At 38.9% G+C, this 21,029-nt stretch overlaps 2 long non-coding RNA genes across 3 annotated transcripts in view; one reads left to right on the forward strand and one right to left on the reverse strand.

Moving 5' to 3' along the window:
* LOC141374134 (uncharacterized) overlaps positions 1–21,029 on the forward strand; it is a 219,918-nt gene that overhangs the window by 171,355 nt on the left and 27,534 nt on the right. The window contains exon 1 of one of the 2 annotated variants that reach the window (XR_012380775.1): positions 16,553–16,613. The exons of the other annotated variant lie outside the window; for it this stretch is intronic. This is a non-coding gene — a long non-coding RNA (uncharacterized lncRNA). Of the gene's footprint in view, positions 1–16,552; positions 16,614–21,029 lie in introns of those variants that run through there. 2 annotated transcript variants of the gene reach the window in all.
* LOC141371038 (uncharacterized) lies at positions 14,644–16,434 on the reverse strand. The gene is made up of 2 exons (XR_012375653.1): positions 16,024–16,434; positions 14,644–14,935 (listed from the first exon to the last, which is right to left on the reverse strand). It is a non-coding gene; the product is annotated as an uncharacterized lncRNA (long non-coding RNA).

The raw sequence follows: 21,029 nt of genomic DNA on the forward strand, positions 1-21,029 counted from the left end.
TTTTTAAAGATTTTATTTATTTATTTGACAGAGAGAGACACAGCGAGAGAGGGAACATAAGCAGGGGGAGTGGGGAGAGGGAGAAGCAGACTCCCCACGGAGCAGGGAGCCCGATGTGGGGCTCGATCCCAGGACTCTGGGATCATGACCTGAGCAGAAGGCAGACGCTTAATGACTGAGCCACCCAGGTGCCCCTAGGTTAAATAATTTTAAACAGGTGTCTTAACGGCAAAACTTTGCAGATTCTTTAATATGCTAACATGTCTTATGATTCTTGAGAAGAGAGGGGGTATAGTTTCCAGAACTTTGGCTTTGGAATCCTTATTTTGCTTCTTCTGGGAATAAGTTAATGGAACTTATTTTGGGAAATAGTATTAAATCATCTTAATTCAATAAATACTTATCAACTATTATGTGCCAAGTCCTGGAAGGGCAATTGAGAAATAGTGATGGATAGAAGAGCCATAAATGAGGTGAAAGGCAGTGGGAATTAAGATAGCACACAAAGAAATGCAATTCAAGATCACATTCTAGTTTTAATATTTTACGATGATGCCATGTAATTAGAGACTGAGATAAAACAGAAAAAAAAAACAGAAAGAAAAAGTCCAAATCCTAAATGAGTGGTATAATCTGTTAGCATTATGTCAAGTGAAGGTTTCTTTCTTTCTTTTTAAAAATTATTATTATTAATATTATTTTCTTGCTCTTGGGTCCACATTTATTAGAACTCAGAAGCCCACCCAGCACCCCTCCTCCTACTCCTAGAGGTGTGGCCCCAAGGGCCTAGTAACCTCTCTAGAGCAAACAGCCCTGCGGTTCTACTAGGGCCAAAGCAAACCAAACAGTCAGTTTTCAGGCGGGTAGATGGCTCCTCCCAAGCCTATAGGGCTCTGGTCTGACTGCATATTCTCCCCAGGGCTTCCAGCTCACCAGCTCCATTCCAGCACCGCCTACTGCCCCCCTCCCCGCCCCCCAAGCCCAAGGGCTTCCTTGTGCTAGGCAAGCAGAGGCTGAGGTCAGAGGGGGAGACTGGGTCTGAATGCCTTTCCCACCGTGGCCTCCCAGGAGCCTAGCTGCCGAAGTATTCCTGCTGGAACTTCTGGAAGTCTTCCTCAGTGAACACGGTGCCCTCAGCCACCTTCTTCTTCATCTTGGCCATAGGCTGGTCACAGGCCTTGTGGCCCCAGTTCTGGCACACAATCTGGTGGGTGACCAACTCAGCCACCATGCTTCTCACACTGGTCATAAACTCGAGGTTTACTCCGAGGTAGACATCACGCTCTCATATCAGGAACTCAGCAAGTACCAGCTCGGGCACATTTCCCTTGGCTGAGTTCTGTGGTTTCTGGGCTTGGGTCACATTCGCTTTCCTGGTGCACTTCACCAGAGCCCTGCTGGGCTTGGCCTCACCTGGTGCCCGGGGACTTGGCTGCCTGCTGCAGCAAGGCCAGTGCCATGGCTGCACTAAGCTTTCCCACATGCCCATAAATTATTATTCTTAATTCCACTTAGTTAACAAATAGTGTTTTATTAGTTTCAGGTGTACAATTTAGTGATTCAACACTTCCAAACATCACCTGGTGCTCCTCACAAGTGCACTCCTTTATCCCCATCACCTATTTAATCCACACCCCCCATCAGTTTGTTCCCTATAGTTAAGAACCTGTTTCTTGGTTCATTTCTCCCTCTTCTCTTTTTCCTTTGCTCATTTGTTTTGTTTCTTAAATTCCACATATGAGTAAAATCACATGGTATTTGTCTTTCTCTGACTGACTTGTTTTGCTTAGCATGTTGCAAATGGTAAGACTTCTTTTTTATGGCCGAATAATATTCCATTATATATATGTATATATAATGTGTATATATGTATATGTGTGTGTATGTGTATGTGTGTATATATATATATATATATTCCACTTCTTCTTTATCCTTTCATCTACTGATGGACTCTTGGCTGTTTCCATAATCTGGCTATTGTAAATAATGCTACAATAAGTTCAGGGCTGCATGTATCCCTGTGATTAGTGTTTTTGTATTTTTTGGGTAAATACCCAGTAGTGGGATTATTGGATCATAGGGTAGTTTTATTTTTAACTGTTTGAGGAACCTCCATACTGTTCTCCACAGTGGCTGCACCAGCTTGCATTCCCACCAACAGTGTAGGAGGGTTCCTTTCTTTTTCTCCATATCCTCGTCAAAACTTGTTTAAGAGAAGGTTTCTTAGACTCAGTACTGAATGAATATATTTGCTAAATCTTTCAGAATATTCATATAGTGGTCCAGAGAATGAGTATTTTCATGACTATGCAGACCATCTTATTTTAAGATTTGGAGTCTTAACAGTCTCCAGGAGGAGATGACTGGTAGGATTATTTGTATAAAGGTGTTGGAAATACTACTTTATGGAAGGACCTTGTGAGTAAAGACTGTGATTAGAGACTTGCCCAGAGATTAGTTTTCAATAGAATGGTTAAGGTTCACAATAGTCAGCACTGAGTGGTAAACATTCACATGTTAATTTTTTCACATATTAATTTATTTATGCCTTACAACAATCAGATTTTATTAGTAGTCCCTCTTTACAAAAGAAAAAGTGAAGCCCAGACAGGTTGAGTAACTTACCAAAGTTTGCACAGCAGAACTGGGATTTGCATCCAGCCCGCATCCTTCTTCCCACTAAATGGCAGCAGGTATGTATGTGGCTGACTGTGTGTGGGTTTCAGTGACCTCACCGTAGTAGCCTAAAATCAGTTATGGTGAGAATGTTTACACCACAGAAATCAGTAAATGCTACAAATTGTAGCTTCTCTTCCCCCACCTCCCGAGCCCCGAGCTGACTGTTAAACATTTACTAGCACACTAGTGGTTGCAGACACATTTGGAAAGCTGGGATTGAGTACCGCAGGTATTCATTTGGGGAATTGTTAGTGCTGTTTGAATGTGGTCTTGGTGTTTTCATCAAATGAGGATCCATTTTAGTCTGAATTGGAAGAGTATATACAAAATGAGAGTTCTCATGATCATTAAATAATGGGATCTGGGAGTCTTTTCAGAAAATCAAGTGCTGTCTGCAGGTATTTCATTTCAAGAAACTCTGGGAAAGAGTTATTGTCCAAGCACAATTCTGCTTATGCTTCTTCTGAATTTCTGAAACCCATTATTTGCCTATTTATCATGGCAATTACACTTTGAATTCATATTCTAGTTATTTGTGTATGTGTATTTTCTTCCTATTAGACTACAAGATTCACTCTAGAATCCATGTCGGATCAGCACTACAATCCCAGAGAGCACCTAGCAAGGTTTTCCAAAGTGAGTTAAATGTTGACTGAATTAATGACTTTTTTTTTCTGTTTCAAACACTACTTGATGATTTAGGTAGAATGATAAAGGAAACAATTTAAGAAAACACATTATATAACTCTGAATCATAAAGATTTTCTCACAACAGACAATCCAATCTATTAGTCTATTGAAATCATGGATGCATTCATGATGTTTATTATTCTATACTTGAAGATGTAACTTATTTATAATTTAATTTTTTTGTTACAAGTAGGATTAAAAGACCGACTTTTTTGTTTTAAGACCTGTACAAAAGTAACTACTGGTTTGTGTTTGTATATCTAGCTTTAAACCAGTTTTTTTCTTTTTTTTCTGCTCTTTCCTCCTGTTGATTCTGATCTCACTAGTAGTTTGCAAACCATTTTTCCCTCTAGGTAAATAGCCCTTTTAAATTTATTTATTTTTAAATATTTTATTTATTTATTTGTCAGAGAATGAGAGAAAGACAGAGAGCAAGCAAGCAGGGGGAGCTGCAGGCAGAGGGAGAAGCAGGCTCCCTGCAGAGCAAGGACCCTGATGGGGAACTCGATTCCAGGCCCCTGGGATCATGACCTGAGCTGAAGGCAGACACTTAACCGACTGAGCCACCCAGGCATCCCAGCCCTTTTAAATTTATGTTATAGATTCTGTTTTAAAAGTTTCTTTTTTTTTTTTTTACATCTTGATGATTTATAATTGTTTAAAAATATTTAGACTAAAAAAAGTGGTTTTATTTTTAAAAAAATTCCTTTGACAGCGGTGCCTGGGTGGCTCAGTCAGTTAAGCGTCCCACTCTTGATTTTGAGGTCATGATCTCAGGGTCTTGAGATTAAGCCCCACTTTGGCTCCACAATGGGCTTGGAGCCTGCTTAAGATTCTCTCTCTCCCTCTCCCTCTGCCCCGTCCCAGCCCCCCTGCTGTATCTCTCTCAAAAAAAAAATTCCTTTGATAATTAAATGTATTTGGAATATTGTGTAAAATAGATATTCTTTAGAATGGATGAAGGGGCAGATTTGGTCTTTTCCCCTGGCCAGTAATCAGTCTGCTTGCTACTCAGCTGTGTACCAGCAACTTCAGTATAACCTGGGTGTTCCATAGAAATGCATTGTCTTAGACCCCACCCCAGACCTATTGAATCATAAACTGCATTTTAACAACATCCCCAGGGATTTGTATGCACATTAACATTTGAGAAAAGCCAATCAATTGGATCTTTTTCTGAAATTCACCCTGCTGCAAAAGCAGCTGACTATAATGTATTCTTCAATGCAGACCGCATTTTGGAATTCGGATTTATTTGATGGCTTAATGTTTATTGACTGCACCTGGTGTGCTAGATGCTGCAAAGAAAATTCAAACCACCCAGCCATTGTTCTACAGTTACTTTACTCTAAAATAAGAAGATAGAGGCAATTTACTGTTTTTTTCTTTCATTTGTGCTTTCAAAAAATATGTACACATTTGAAAGAAGAAAAGAAGTTGGGTGGAGGAAACAGATTAGAGCCCCTCTACAGGAGGTGTGGTCCGTTGTTAAAGTAAGAATAGATGAGGGATGTTCATATACAAAAATAGAAATGAAAAGATTTCTGTCAATCATCTATGGTTGGGGGAAAACAAACATCTGGATAGCTGAATTTTGTGTAGACGAGGTATCTGAATAATTGCTTGCATTTTCCACTTCTTCTCCAGCTGTTTGAGCATTGTGTTGATGTAGCTCAAGCCCATTGCTTTCAGACATTTCATGAATTTTTAGTAGAAAAAATTCTGAAAGCATTGATTTTATGTCTGTATCCCATTCTTTATGAAAATTATAGTATTTTAAATCTAGTATTTGGTCAGGTTTTGTCCCCTTGTGTAAAATTACCACTTTATATAGTAGGCGTAGGAAACGTTCTTAGTCACTATCATTAAGATATCTTGAAATAAAAGAATTTTGAAGGGACCCAGAATATGTCACACCCAAAGATGCCACTTTGGCATAAGGATTATTTTGAACTGAAGGCAACTGAGGATCAAGAGATCAGGAAGAGGTTTTTTTTTGCCTTCCGCTGATCTGCCTAAAAGCAGGGCATAAATTACTCTGTGAAGGTGTCTCCCTCCCCTGTACCAGGAAGAAGAAAACAACTCTTTACAACAGTCCCATTGAGACGAGTCAGCACAAACAAACCTTACTAAGATAACCCTTCTATTCCACTAGTTTTCCTCAGACATTTCTTAGTCACTTTCCTATAATTTATTGTTCCTCAAAACCTAACCCCCTTTCCTTTGTTAAAATAGTATACAAATCCTATCGTCTAACTGCCTGAGTTTCACTTTTTTCCTGTGAACTCCTAGGGGTGCAAAATACGAATACATTTGTATTCTTTTTCTCCTGTTGATGGGTCTTTTGTCAGTTAACTTTGCAAGTGCCCAGTTGCTGAATCTAAGAGGGTACAGGAAAAGTTTTCCTGCCTAACAATTTTAACTCTACTAAAACTTCCTTTTCCAAAACTTTCATAAATCATTTTAGAAGAGGAGAGGAGGAAATAAGGAAGGAAGAATAGAAAGGTAAGATTTGAAGCATGTGGAAAAGCTGAGACATCAATAGAAATGGAATGAGAGTTTTTAGGAATTAGCTATTTAATCATGTGTTTTATCTAATCATTACTCAAGCTGTCAATGACTGCAGGCCCACTGTATGGAGAGATTATTATTGTCACACCCTAAGCCTGCAGTGAGGTCAACTGTTAGATCAATAACAACTCTGCTCCATCAGATAACGAATCTAAATGAGAATTGCCAGTGTTAATCAGGTATCTTGAAATCCTTGAAACAGGGCACCGTGATAAGTGATTGCTGACTATTCTTCTGCCTTTAACCTCAGTGGACTTTGCTCACCCATATTTTTAATTAACTAATTTAGTTCAGGACATTTAAAATGCTCAAATCCTTTCAAAATTCTCCCCAGGGAGGTTATTCCTGGAGTAGACATCAGTAAGAATGTCCTTCCTTTCTTTGTAGAGATATATTTGGCACATTTTAATTTTTTCTTAGAGAAATACATTTCCAAGGAAGACTATGGTTTCACATTTCACTTAGCACTTAGTTCTTTACCTCCCAGAATGGTAGCATTTTAAAATTCAGCAAAAATATGTTCTTAACGGAGTATTAAACGAAAATCAAAGCTATGGAAAATTACAACCTTTGGTGCAAAAGGGGATACCTTCTGCTTTTTCGAAGGTTAATTAGTAATGAAATATCTTTTAGAAAAAAATACTGAGTTACATTGGGGTTATGAAGAACTCTTTAACAATTAAAAGATATTTTGTACATTAAAAAAGATTTTGACAGTTATAAATATTATTTAGTTTTTTTATTTTTGAAGTCTTTATCTTTTAACATGGATTAAGATCTGAAATTTCAAAACTTAGAGTTTGCATCTGCTCTACAACATTGAGAAAAGCCCATGATATTATTTCTATTAAACAATTTTGTAACATTAGGGTTGATATAGTTAACAGAAAGAAGCCCACTCACCTGCAGTTTTGCTTTCCAATTTGTTTCTCCCGTATCTAGAGAATGAGACTGATGAGACAGGACAATAAGAACAACGATGTCTATAGCTATATCATCTATAGCTATATCTATTTTTTGTCTCTCTGACTTGACTGGTAAGTTAGCAAATACAGTTAAAACACTATGGGTTGTGCAGTGCCTTGCCCATCTGTGACTCCCCAGCCCAGGCCAGGAGGCCCAGATGGGGGAACCCTGGGCTGGGGCCCTCTGGTCGATGGCAGTGGCCGGACAGGAAGTGAGGAAGGCACTGTTGACAGCGAGGGGGTTGGGGGAGACGGGGGCTCCGATGCAGAAGTTGTGTGGAGTTTGGACATCAAGCAGAGCTTCTGGAGGGCCCTGGCCATCTACCTGCCATGTGGCTGGAAGAAAATGATCCTGTCTGATGAAGGCAAGATGTATGGTTTGAATGAACTGATTTCCCGCTACATGAAGCTGAGAACAGTGAAGACCCAGATTCACAAACAGGTCTCTAGTCACATCCAGGTTCTTCTGGCCCAAGGGAAATACAGTCCAAGCTCAGGGCCTTGAATGCAGACCAGGTTTCCAAGGACAAGGCTTTCCAAGGACGAGGCAGCACCACATTTACTGTCTGATCAGGGATTGAAAGGGGACCCCAAAAGTGGCTTATTTCTGAAATACCCTCTTCCCAGGAAAGACCTCCAGCTTTCTTCATGCTTATTTGGGGAGGGGGCTGATACCTGTTAGAGGGGACTTTAAAAGCTGGGTAGTGAGTTGAAAGGATGGATCCTGATATTGGGACCTCATAGTGGTGCCTGAAAGGACAGATTAAGAATGTCAGGGACTGGGGGATAGGAGTGAAACAATCTCGGGGTGCAGCACTGGTTTCTTAGTCTCTAACAGGTACCCTCCCCCAACTTGCTTCTGGATGTTCTGGAGGGCCTTAGATATGTTGGTTCGTCCCTTTGTTTTTTAGTACCCCAATCTGCCTCTCCTTACCACCCTACCCTGTGACCTTGAGATCAAATATGGAAGGTTAACCCTTTCTGTGCAGAAGCAGAGCCAGATGGGCCCTGGAAATATTTTTTTTAATATTTTTGTTTTAATATTACGAGAGATATTTATAATGGGTATTAGGATTTTTTTCTTAGCTGGGCAAGAGTGGGGTGAGGCTTTTAATCTCATCCCCTCTTCTATAAAAGACAGGCTATACTGTGTGGCCTCCCCTCACCCCTGTACTGTGTTGGTTTGTGTTTTGACAGAGGAAAAAACTATTTTACCAAGAAACAACAACAACAAAAACAAAACAAAACAAAAACCCACTATGAGTTGTCCCAGCATCTCATTGAAAATTTTTCTAGGTATTGAGTCCAGCTTTCCATGTCGGGAAAGCTTTTTATCTGTTCAGATGAGCACTGTATATTTCCAGTGTGAAAAAAGCATATTCATCTTTTTTGGTTATCTTAATGCTAGATATTTTAATTGTTACCATTGATGGCATTTATGACCCACCATGTCCAGTTATTTAGTGTAGCAAAACAAAGTCTCCCAAAATGTAGTAGTGTAAAATAACGATTGTGAGTCAGAAATTCAGAATACATAATGGGGATGGTTTGTCTGTGCTGCATAAAGTCTGGGGCCTCAGCTGGGAAGACTCACATGGCTGAGCAATGGCTCAAATGAATGGGGGCTAGAATTATTTGGAAACTTCTCACTCACATGTCTGATATGTGGGCCAGGATGACGTAAGGGCTGGGCTCAGCTGGAGCTGCTGACAGGAGCACGTACACGTGGCCTCTCCATGTGGATTGCACTTCTCATAGTGAGGTGGCTGGGTTCTGAATGGAAGCATCCCGGAAGGGAGCATCAGGAGAGAGAGTTCTGAGACCCAGGTAGAGCTGCATGGCATTTTGTGAGGTAACCTTGGAAATCACAAAATGTCACTTCTACTCTCTTTGATCAAAGCTGTCACAGGTCTGCCCATATTTAAGAGGAGGTAATAGAGATGGAGAAGTATCAAAAAATTTGTGATTGTTTTTAAAACCACCACAATACCCAATTCATAGTGCTTTTTTTTTTTTTTCTAAGAGATTTTCCCCTACTAATTATCTTAAAAAGCAATAGAAGATATCTGGCACTTTATGGGGGGAAACCAGAGGTCAGTGCTGTGTTTGATGATAAAGCACAGGAATCTTATCATTGAGTTCCTTTCCCTCTCCCAATATTACCCAGTTTATCAGTCTACACACTGGGTTCCAGAAACATGTTAGGGAGAAAATTAATTGCTAAGAGAATTTTATGTGAATTATATTTTTTTCCAAGTTCCCTTACAGTCTGTTAGGCTGGTGCATTAGTGGTCTCTCTGATGTAGCCGTCAGTAACTATAGCTCTATTAGCTGTTCATTTGTGGCATACAATAGACCCCAAAAACAGAGGATTGCTTTTAAACCGAGCCATTGTTTCATGAATATTAGAACACAAATCAATGCATATTGACTAGGGTTGTGTAGATGAACGTGATAACATTGCCCTCAACAAAATATCAAAAAGATGCATAAGGCTAGAACAAAAATAAGAAGCACTTAAGTTTTTCAAGATATTGAATTTTAGGTACTGAGCTAATAAGTTCATTTCTTCAGATGCTTGAAGCTGTCTGAACAGATACTCTAAGTTCTAAAGTACTTGCTTCTGTGTGGATGGTGGTGGGCAAGAGGCCAGAGAAAGATAATATAACTAATAAAACTATAGGTAGCACTCCCACAACACTTTAACAAGCCTATATCATTTTTATTGATGCTCAAAACAAACATGTGAGGTAAGTTTTAACATCCCAGATTTACAGATGGGCAAATTGATGTCAGGGATTTTCTGCAGCACATCTAAGGTCACTCATTTTAATGGTGAAAAAATTTAAACTCCTCAGACATAATTGCTTTTGGAAAGTCATACCTGATCCTCCTTAGCCAAATTAAAGTACTCCTCTGTGTTCTTATGATACCTTGAAATCTCTCCATATCCACCACTTTGTGTTGTAATTATCTTCTGTGTTTGTTTCTCCCCACTTAACTTGAAGGGAAGGACCTTGTCTCATCTATCTGTACCCACTAAGGATTTGAACTAAAGTGACTGGCTAATGTTTGTAGAATGAATGCGTGACTGAGGGTCTTTTAACATTAAAATTCTCTACCGACCCATGATGCATTTCAAGGAAGAAGTGTTCTGTTAGAATATGGTGAAGAAAAGCTGGTGTTTGTGGATAGGCTAGAAGGAAGCCATAGACATAAAGACCTGTGATCATTGGTGGCAAGGAGAAGATGTAGTCAGACATCAGTACTATATCAAGTGTGCTGTGGACTGAGAATTGATCATTGGTTTTAACAATGTGGAGGACACTGGTGACTATGTTAAGAATAGTTTGGGTGGCATGTTGGGGTGTGAAAGTCTGACTATAAGTAGTTCAAGGGAGAATTAGAGGGGAGGAATTGACACCAGCAATCATATATGATATTTCAAGTTTTGCTACAAAAAAGATCAGTGAACAAACTGGAAGGTGGGGTTCAGAAAAAGTAGTTTTTTTTTTGTTTTTTTTCCCTAAGAATATATATATGTAGTGAGCCTTGGTGGCTCAGTCAGTTAAGCGTCTGCCTTCAGCTCAGGTCATGATCTCAGGTTCCTGGGATTGAGCCCTGCATTGGGCTCCCTGCTCAGTGGGGAATCTGCTTCTCCCTCTGCCTCTCCTCCCCCCCCAAACCCCTGACCCCTTGCTCATGGTCATTCTCACTCTCTCAAATAAATAAATAAAATCTATATGTATATGTGTGTATCTGTCTATCCCTTTTAATGAAATGCAGTATGGAGTACACATCACTCATGAAGTATATAAGATTTCCTGCATACAAGTTTAAAGCTTGATTAGATTAGGTTAAATACTTTTTTCAGTAATATTTCATGGGTGATGTTGTGCACTTCATTTCGCATTTCATTAGGAGACACTAATATGGTGTTGTCTAGTGATTCTAAATTTCTGTTTTCTGTATTATTTGGTTAGGGTTGTATCCAATAGATATTTATATTTATAAAGGCATGGTTTTCCTTTTGCAATTAGCAAACAATCTGTGCAGTGATATTTTGGTACTGTGTGGAAATTCTGTTTCTATATTTCATTTGGTACCTAAATCAATTATTTAATTGGAGAACTTTAGATGATGATTTGCAAATTTATCATTTTCCCCTACATTTTTAGCTGGCATTTTTTTTTAAAGATGAGCTTTTTTCATCAACTGAGAATGAATTATACTTTTCCCTAAAAGCTTAATTCTTTCCCTTTAATTACTAATTAACAGAATAAGAAGTTACTTCAATTATGGAAAATGGCTTTTTTTTTTAATGAGGTGTGTGTTTGGGGGGGTGAGTTGTTATTGTTTGTTTATTCAAGTAGGTGCAATAACAGCATGTTTACAAGTTGAAGGGAATGATCCAGTAGAGAGGGAACCATCAATGGTATAGAAAAGAGAGGGGAGAACAACTCGATTAAGTCCGTGAAGAGAGAGATGGACTTGGATACACAAGGAAGGGACTGTATGAATGGCTCACTTATTTTAGTGAATGAAGAGTAGATGGTTCTGATGCTGGTAGGTAGTTAGATGTATTTGTGGGAAATCTGTAGAAGATCTATTCTTGGTGAAATATGAAGCAAGGCCAGGAATAGGATGCATAAAATAGAGATATGAAAGGAGTGATTTATTGTAATGATAAGTTCTAGGCAAGACCACTGGATCAGTGAGGGACATAATTTACAATAGAGAGGTGGTCAAGGAACTGAGCAATGTGTTAGAAAGATCATTTATTTATATATTGATATTGCCAAGAAATGGTACAATAGCAATCTTGGGGAGAGGGACAGTGAACCAAGAGCTAAAAATATTAAGGACAGGGAGCAACCCACTGCAGTAGATGACAAATAATGAAGGGTAGAGGATAATTTACTGTGATAACATAAAATTCAAAGGTGAGAATATTTTAAGGGAAGTATATGAGAAAGAATGGTCCAGGAGTGATGATGAGGAATAAGAAAGACAATTTTCTACCTCTAGGTGCAGTGAAATGGGCTATAAAAAAGCAATTTCCTTAGTGGGGAGGCAAATTTCTAAAACAATTTTCCAGCCATTTGATTACAATGTGCTTTGGTGTAGGTTTCTTCATATTATTTGTGCTTGGAGATTTTTGAGCTTGAGTTTGTGAGCTTATCATTTTCATTGAATTTGGAAAATTTGGGACCAAATATTTTTTCTGTCTCCACCCTTCCACTCCTTCTGGAACTCCAGTTACATATATTAGGCCTTTTGAAAGTTTCCCACAGCTCAATGATGCTCTGTTCTTTCTTTTTTTCATTCATTTTTATTATTATTATTTTGGATAGTTTCTATTGCTATGTCTTCAAGTTTACTAATTTTTTCTTCCGTAATGTGCAATCTTCTATTGATCCCATCCAGCTTATCTTTCATCGCTCACAGTTTCATCTCTAGAATTTTGATTTGAATAACTTTTTTTTGTCTTTGGAATCTCTTCTGCAAATTCTTCTACCACATAATCTAGCTCCCTGAATATGTGGCATACCATTATAATAACTGTTTTAGTGTACTTGCCTACTAATTCTATCATCTGTGTCATTTCTGAGTCGTTTTGGATTGACTGACATTCCTTTTCACTAGGTGTCACATTTATCTGATTTTTGCACGTCTGGTAAGGTTTGATCATATACTAGACACTGAATTTTACCTTGTCGAGTGCCAGATATTTTTCTATTCCTATAAATATTCTTGAGTTTTGTTTTGGAACATGGTTAAGTTACTTTTAAACAGTTTTATCTTATTGAGTCTTTCTTTTAAGGTTTGTTAGGTGGGAACAGACTGTATTTAGCATGGGATTAATTTGCCCCATTAGTAAGGCAAAACCCTTCTGAATACTCTACAAAATGCCCAGTCAGTTATGAGGTTTTCTAGTCTGGCTAAAGGAGCTGGATGAAGGGATCAGGCACTGTTCCTGGCACTGAGTACTAGGCACATTTACTTTTAATGCCTTTGGGTTATTCTTTCCCTAACTTGGAATAGTTTTCTCACATGCATATGCTGATTTAGTACTCAGCTAAAGATGAAGAGGAAGCTCTATAGTCCCGGAGGAGGTAGCCTTCTACATTTGCAGAGCTCCACAGTTCTCTCTGTGTGTCATTTTTTCTTCTCTGATGTCTGTCCTATAACTCTAGCTACCTCGGTCTCCCTAGACCCATAGTTTAATTTCTCCAGGTCAGGGAAACTTGTGTGTTTACCTGGAGTTTCCATCCCTGCATTATGGCCTAGAAAATTACTGCGGGCAGCAAGTTGGGGCTGTTATAGGACACACTTCACTTCTTTTCCATCTTTTAGGGATAATTGTATTTTGTTGCCTGGTGACCATTGTCTTGAAAACTAGTTTCATGTATTCTATGTTTTTTTTTAATTATTTCAGGCGGGAGAATAAATCCAGTTCCTGATACTCCATCTCAGCCAGAGTAGAAGCCCAAGTAAGGCTGTTACAAGTAACCTACTTTTGTTGTTGTTGGGATAGTATATTAACATGATAGGGATTAGCTGATCAGCTTATCTGAGAGCAAGCAGGACTGTGAGGGAACAGGAGTTAGAAAGAGTAATTCTGAGGAAGAGACTGAGGCTAAAAGTGAGGGAGTATTTAGTTTAGGTCAGTGTGGGAGCATCAGCAGTTAGGAGAGGGCTAATTATTATCCATCTCTACACTGATAGGGCAGCCTGAAGAAGAGCATTTACTTCTAAATCTTTTTTTTTTAAAGATTTTATTTATTTATTTGACCGAGAGAGTGAACACAAGCAGGGGGAGCGAGAGAGGGAGAAGCAGGCTTCCCTCAGAGCAGGGAGCCCAAAGCGGGGCTTGATCCCAGGACCCTGGGATCACCACCTGAGCCGAAGGCAGATGCTTAACCGACCTGAGCCACCCAGGTGCCCCATCTACTTTTAAACCTTTAATCATATGAAAAAATTAAATTATTATCATAGTAAGTGAAGTTGGTTGTTTTAAGGTGTTCGTGTGTCTTTTATTTGCCTACCTCAAATCTGCTAAGATGAATAAGCTATGTTTTGTTGGTTTTAGTAGTAGCCTGTCTGCAGTAAGGAGAAGAGAAAGCATTGCAATTACAATCAATATAACACTTTCATGGTCTATATCCATCTGCAAGAAGCAATTTTCATGAAATGAAATAAATGAAGTCTTTAAAAGAGTAAATAAAAGGAGGTTAGATTTGCAGAGGTAGAATCTTAATATCTTAATAGAAAAATAATTGCTAGTAGAAGTTCTTATGAAGAAAAACTCAATTACAAATTTACATGAAGTGTTTCTAATTAATTGCTTCTGTTGGGATAAACGACCTTTCCCCCCAAACCCCATCCTTACACCTCCTTCATTACCATAAAGCAATGACCTTAGGAAGATTAAATTAATTATAAAAACACATAAAGTAGCTAGATTCTCTTTGCAAACACGAGTGTTGCACAAAAGGATTTGGGATCCTGTTATATTTACATAACCAGAAGGCTACCTCCTCCGGGACTATAGTATATGCATTCTCTTGATTCTTCCCTGCCCACATTCCCTTAAAAACAGGGCATCCGACTCACATGTTATGGTTCATAAGTGAGAGTTGGGAACTGGTATCTTCCTTCTGTGACATAATGAGATATTCAATTTACTTTTTTTGGTAGAGAAATAGGAGAAGGAAACAGAAACTAGGAGATGGAATTGAGTATAACACAATTTTATCCACACATTGGTAAGTTAAAAATAAAAGTAAAAATGTGAAGTTAAAAATTTAAGCAGCTGGGATTGGTTTTCTAGTTCATAGTCCTGACCTTGTAAGGTCCAAAGTACTCAGGCCGTGCAGGTTGCCAGACTGCAAGTGGGCTGAACTGGTGGGTGTCACTGAATAGCCCCCACTCCTACTCAGCAATGTAGGTCTCATTTAAATATGCAGAACTCTTGATGAAGCTGGACACCTCCTTTAAATCCAGGGATGTAGTAGCCAGGTGTGCTACTGGAAAAAAAAAAACCCAACAAAAGAAACTTGCTAGTGCGATTTTCCAATGCAGAGGTGGCCAGGTCTATATAACTAATGTCCTCCACTACATAGACAAAGGGCTTTTGTACTCCAGATGGGCACAGTGAGGGCTACATCTCTATTCATATACAGACTACGAGGCAGCATTCCATGAAACAGAGGCTGGGTTTGAGCATTATAAAAGTTGTATACTATGGCCTTTCTGGCCTGGCACTGACATTATTCATTTCATCTTCATAAGGGTATTAAAGTTTCAAGTGTGAAGTGCTTGTACTTGTTAGGGACTTGAGTTCTAAGCTGACCTGCTGGATAGGTGGTATTATTATAATACCCCACAGACAGTGGCTGTAGTGGTATTAGCTCCTCTGCCAAGGTCTGTATATTTTGTATATGTGCTGCCGAAGCGAGCACCAAGGTCTGTATATTTTGACACTATTTGCAGGGAGGGAAACTCAGGCATGAAAAGCTGAAGCATGCTGGAGTAAGCAATATGACTGTTTCCTTCTCTATAAGTGTATCAAATGTACCTAATAAAATTCTTGATTCTGATAAAATATTTCTTATGTTTGTAACAAATGCTCATACAAGTTCTATGAGAAATGAACGTTTGGTCTTGGATAGACTTCAAATGTCTAATTATTCTGAAAAATTGCTCAGGCTATACATTTGGCAGCATATCATATATCCACTACACACACACATACACACACATATGCATGCATTCATATATATATATGGATTTTCATTTAGTCACTCATTCAGCAGTTATTTATTGAGCTTCTTTTTTTGTATGGTGCTAAATACTGGGGATGAAAAGATGAACAAGATACTCTCCGACTTTAAGGTTCTTGTATATGGTAAGATATGATTGGAGTGTAATTTTTATTTGTTGTCTGGATTTTGAAATTACATTAGCTGCATTGATCAGAGTCATATAAAAGAAAAATAGAGGGTGTGGATTATGAAGTGAATTTCAGACTGTCTTTGGAGAACCAATACTAACAGATATGTGACAAAAGGGTTAGAAGTCATCTGTTTTATTAAGAAATTGAATTCTGACTTACTTTTTGCCTTCAGGGACACAAGTAATTTGCTTTCCAGGAGTGGAAACAGATCCATGTTCTCCTGATTTTTTTTCCAGGCAGTTCCAATTATTTTTAAATTATAGCTGATGCATCGGCTATGCCTTCATACCCCTGATGCCACCAGAGATCACACCTTCCCTACGAGGGAGGCTAGGCCAGTAGTGGTTTTATTTCCAAGTTACAGATTGATATCCAAGCAGAGTAAGCCACTCAGTCCAAGGTCACACAGCTACCAAGTGTTGGAGCTAGGACTAGTTGGTTTGTGTGCCCAAAGCCCACCAACCATATTAAACAAGCTGAAGTTTGCTCAGGTAGACAATTTTCCAGAGTTGCCTTTGCCAGTTTTAAGGGCCTCAAACAAGTGTTCCTCCTACAAAAACTTGCCACCTTCTTTCCCCTCTACAGAAGGCTGAGAATGAGCAGGATGGGCAACAGAAAGTGGGTATGACATACCCAGGATTCTTGGTTCTTCCTTCAGAATTTTGGTTTGGAAAGGGGAAAACATTCCCTGAGCTATAGATGCCACAGACGTATCCCACTCCCTGTCTCCATCATCTGACAACAGAGAGGTAGAGATCCACTTCTCTACCTACAACTGAGGAAACTGAGTCTCAGAGGGTTGAAATCACCCACTCATAGTTACACAGCTTGTAATTGCTCATGTTTATTCAGGTCACATCAGCCTTCAAGTGTTCTTTATCCTTTGATACTCTAGGCCCTTAAGCAGGACTGTAGAAGAAAAAAAAATAGGGATATCTAGGTTGTAAAAGGAAGTGAGAAGAGCTGGGTGGATTAGCACTGATACAGGACAGCAGGAGGTGGAGGGGAGTGAGAGCAGTTGGCTTGTGCACAGCATCATTGGTGTGTGTGACTGTTTAACACACTGGTTTCTCCCTCATGTAGAGCAATTTTCTCTTTATGCTCTTCCTTCACCTTAGAGGGTATATAATTCTGTCTGTATTCTTTTTTGTGGATATAATTACAGGAAACCTCTTAAAAATACAATTTACTTGAAGAGAAATTATTTTAAACTGTGTATTTATAAAACATATTATCTTAGTGTTTAAGTCCTAAAATTAAAATTCCAATGAAGGCTTTTTATTCACAATTATAGCAGGGCTTTTCACATGGCTGATAATGTTTTGGACCCATATAGTATCTTTTTAATAAGGAGCTCAAATTATTCTAGTGAGTGGCTGCTTGGCACAGAGGTTAGGAGCAGATAGATTGCTTTTGAATCCTGGCTCTAGCACAGCTGTGTGACCTTGGGCAAGGTTCTTAACCTCTTTTAACTCATGTACTTATCTACAAAATGGGGGTAATTTCTGCCTCACCAGGATGTCGTGAGGATTCAATGACACATGTAATACGGGGTCTAACGCAGGGCCTTATGTAAAAGAAGAGGTCAGAAACTGTTAGTTTTCTTCCTCTTTCCTCCCCACAGGATGGAGGATTGACTTCTATCTTGTTGGCCTCATTGTACAGAGGAGAAACAGAGACAGAAGCGAAGGATTTGCCAAATTTCCCAGCAGAATCCAGTCCCATTAACTTTCAATTTGCAGTTCTAGCTACCGACTCTGTTAAACTTGGATCTATAGTCAGGGAGGAAACCCTGTAGGAGGGAATAATCCTATTTGGGGGTTGTTGAAAGATGCTGATTCTGTGTCAGTTTGACACTTTCTGAGGTTCTGTGGGAAAAGTAGTAGCTGGGCATCTAGCTCTCTCCCTGAGAAGCTGTGTGACTTTGGTCAAGTCATTTGACCACTGTGGGCCTGGATCCTTTAAAACAGTTGAACTTCATCTCTCTTTTAGGATTTACATTTTTTTCTTCTACTTTCATTACATATGTATTTGCCTATTTCCACCATTAGACCCTAAGTGTGTGGAGGACAGAGATATATCCTGCTTCCCCGGCATCTCACACTGCGTCTCTCCCAGTGTCTGATATATTGCTAATCAGAAAAGCTGGAGTAGGTTTTGTATGAAATGGTATGATGGTGTCGCAACTCAGAGCAAAGTAATGAATCTATTATAATAACTGAATACACACACATGTGTGTACTCAGACTCGCATACATGAGCCCCCTCAAGATATAGCCATTCAAAATAGTGTGATCACTATGGTTGACTATATCCTTCACAAATGAGCTTTAAGGTGAAATCTTCCAAGGTTCCTTTTTTTGAGCATTATGAAAATAGCCCTTGTCAAATTTATTTGTTTGCTTGTTCATTGTTTCTCCTTCCTGCTAGCATATGAGCACCATGAGAATAGGAACCTGTTTGTCTTGTTCTTCACGGTACCTACTGTACTAGAATAGTGCCTAGACATGGTAAGACTTCAATGTATGCTTGTCGAATGAATTATAATGAATAAAGAGAAAGCCATCACTTCTTCAGACTGTTTGCCTGCAGGGCAAGAGTACCAGGAAGATGACCAGATCCTAGCCATGGTTACAACAAAATCACTTGTACAGGCAAGTTACTAGATGCCTGTGAGGAGAGGGGCCTGTTGGGACTGTTACAGGTATTGGGGTTTACAACACCTGTAAGTGGCCCCCTCTATGAACCTTGATAGAAATAGAAAATTGATGTAATAACTCTAAATGAGGATGACAGAAGTTACATTTAGTAGCTCTAAACCAAGTTTATAGAAGCAGGTAATGAAGTTGTTTTTCTTGTAATTTTGTCTTCAATTTATCTCCCACCCTGTAATTTTGTCTTCAATTTATCTCCCACCCTGTCCTAACTAGATGATGCCTTCCTCTTGTCCTAAGCTTTTCTAGCCTCACACTGTCCTCACTCATGTCATCTCTCATGTCTTTTCTTTTCCTTTTTACTCATTTGTCCAATTTTTTTTTCTCTTTCTGCCCCAGGCCGTATTCCTTACTCTTCTATTCATCCTGTGAATAAGAGGGGCCTCATACCTAGGATGATGCCTTCTTTCTATCCCCAACTGTATAAACTCAGCTGGTAAACACTAAATCTGCAGGACAAAACCCTTCTCTATTTCCTCCGCCTAAGGCACCTGGGAATTTTGCATAAGTTTCTTCCACTTGGCACTTAATTTCATATTACTGATATAATCATTTATTTCAGTGAATACAAGTTCCAGATGAATGCAAGTCCACAGAGGAACCAAGACTTGTCTATACTGCTATCCTGGAAGATTTTACCCACTGTACAAAAGAAAATGTTTGCAGTTCCCTTTCTCCCATTTTTCTTTTTTCTTCCTCATTTGCAAAGTAGCTCCCACATTCCTTATAGCTTCTAGAAATGAATCAACTTAACTACATCTGCATTTGTTAAAGGGGTGACTGTAGCCATCATGTAATTTGAACTGCTCTGGTAAGAGATAATATGTTTTCGAGTAATTCACTCTTACCTCACAGGACACTCGATTTTACATCTTTTGGGATTCATGACTTTGAAATCTTTAAGAAGTTCCTATTTAATTAAAACTTTGGGGGAGAAGTAATAATTAAGATATTAAACAATGGGTGGGGCATCTGGGTGGCTCAGTCAGTTAAGCATCTGCCTTCGGCTCAGGTCATGATCTCAGGGTCCTGGGATTGAACCCCACATCAGGCTCAGCAGGGAGCCTGCTTTCTCCCTCTGCCTCTCTCTCTCAAATAAATAAATAAAATCTTTAAAAAAAGATATTAAACAATGGGGCATAAAAACAATATTTATTCTTTCATGCTTCTATAAATAAACTTTACCCATAATTTCTATTCACATTGTTTTGCTTAACATTGTGATATAAACATCTTCCATGCTGTTACATAGAAATTCATAATGATCATTTTTGGGGCGCCTGGGTGGCTCAGTTGGTTAAGACACTGCCTTTGGCTCAGGTCATGATCCCAGGGTCCTGGGATTGAGTCCTGTATCAGGCTCCCTGCTCAGTGGGGAGTCTGCTTTTCCCTCTCCCTCTGCTGCTCCACACTGCTCATGCTCTCTCTCACTCTCTCTCAAATAAATATAAAAAATCTTTAAAAAAAGAAATTAATAATGATAATTTTTAATGGCTGCATAATATCCATTGATTGGACATACCATAGTTGATTTAACTATTTATTCCCTCATTATTGATTGCCTTCAACCTTTCCTTAATCACTATTTTGATTATCTTTATGAATGTGCCCTTCTTCATATTTTGTCTTTTTATTTTGTAAATGATAAATATTAATTAGGAAAAGAACAAGGAATGTTGAAAAGTAAGACAAGAGCAAAAATGTCCATTCCAAATTTCACTATCCTTAAAGAGCAATAATTAATATTAGGTGAATGTAATTCCAGATATCTTTCTAGCACTGTTTTCATTACTGAATCTCACTGAGTAGGCTGGCTTTTGGCAGTTGAACTGTAGGAGACGCCTATTTACTACCCCATGGGCTGGTAAACTCCTTGCACATGAAGAATGTTCATTCTGTCACATAGCAATCATTTTAACCATCAGCAAGATGACTTTTGGGGCTAGCTTCAAATCAGTACATGTAAAGGTCAAAGAGTTTTATAAATGATAATACTGTGCGTCTTTCCTTGGGCCAATCTGTAGCTGTTTATTCATAATCTCTTTAATGTTTAAAAGTGCCTAAAATATTCACTAGAGATGAAAGGAGTAGATGTTTTTGGCATTTGGCCTCTGTAAAAGCCACAACTTACCTTAAAATCTTTCTCTATGCCTAAATCTGTCTCCTTGGGGTCCAGTTTCTAACGTGCTAATGCTCCAAGTGGTTATACTTCTTAAAAAAACGCCAATCACAGAACTGCCAAAATATATTAGCTTTATGTCTAAGCGACACTTTTGTTTTGTTATAACTATTTTAACTATCGAGAGTGAGGGTTATTGTCTCAGCTACCCTGGGAAATTTCAAAGATTTAAAGAGGTTGGACTTTGGAGAAATTCTTTCCCTTCTTAATCCTTCACTGGTTACAAACGTCTGTGGGCCATATAATTGTTTCTTGACATTGTCTGGTAGATC

Source organism: Callorhinus ursinus, unplaced genomic scaffold, assembly GCF_003265705.2.
Source record: "Callorhinus ursinus isolate GAN/ISIS: 27379988/994484 unplaced genomic scaffold, GSC_fseal_2.0 scaffold1, whole genome shotgun sequence".
Classification (NCBI taxonomy): Eukaryota; Metazoa; Chordata; class Mammalia; order Carnivora; family Otariidae; genus Callorhinus; species Callorhinus ursinus.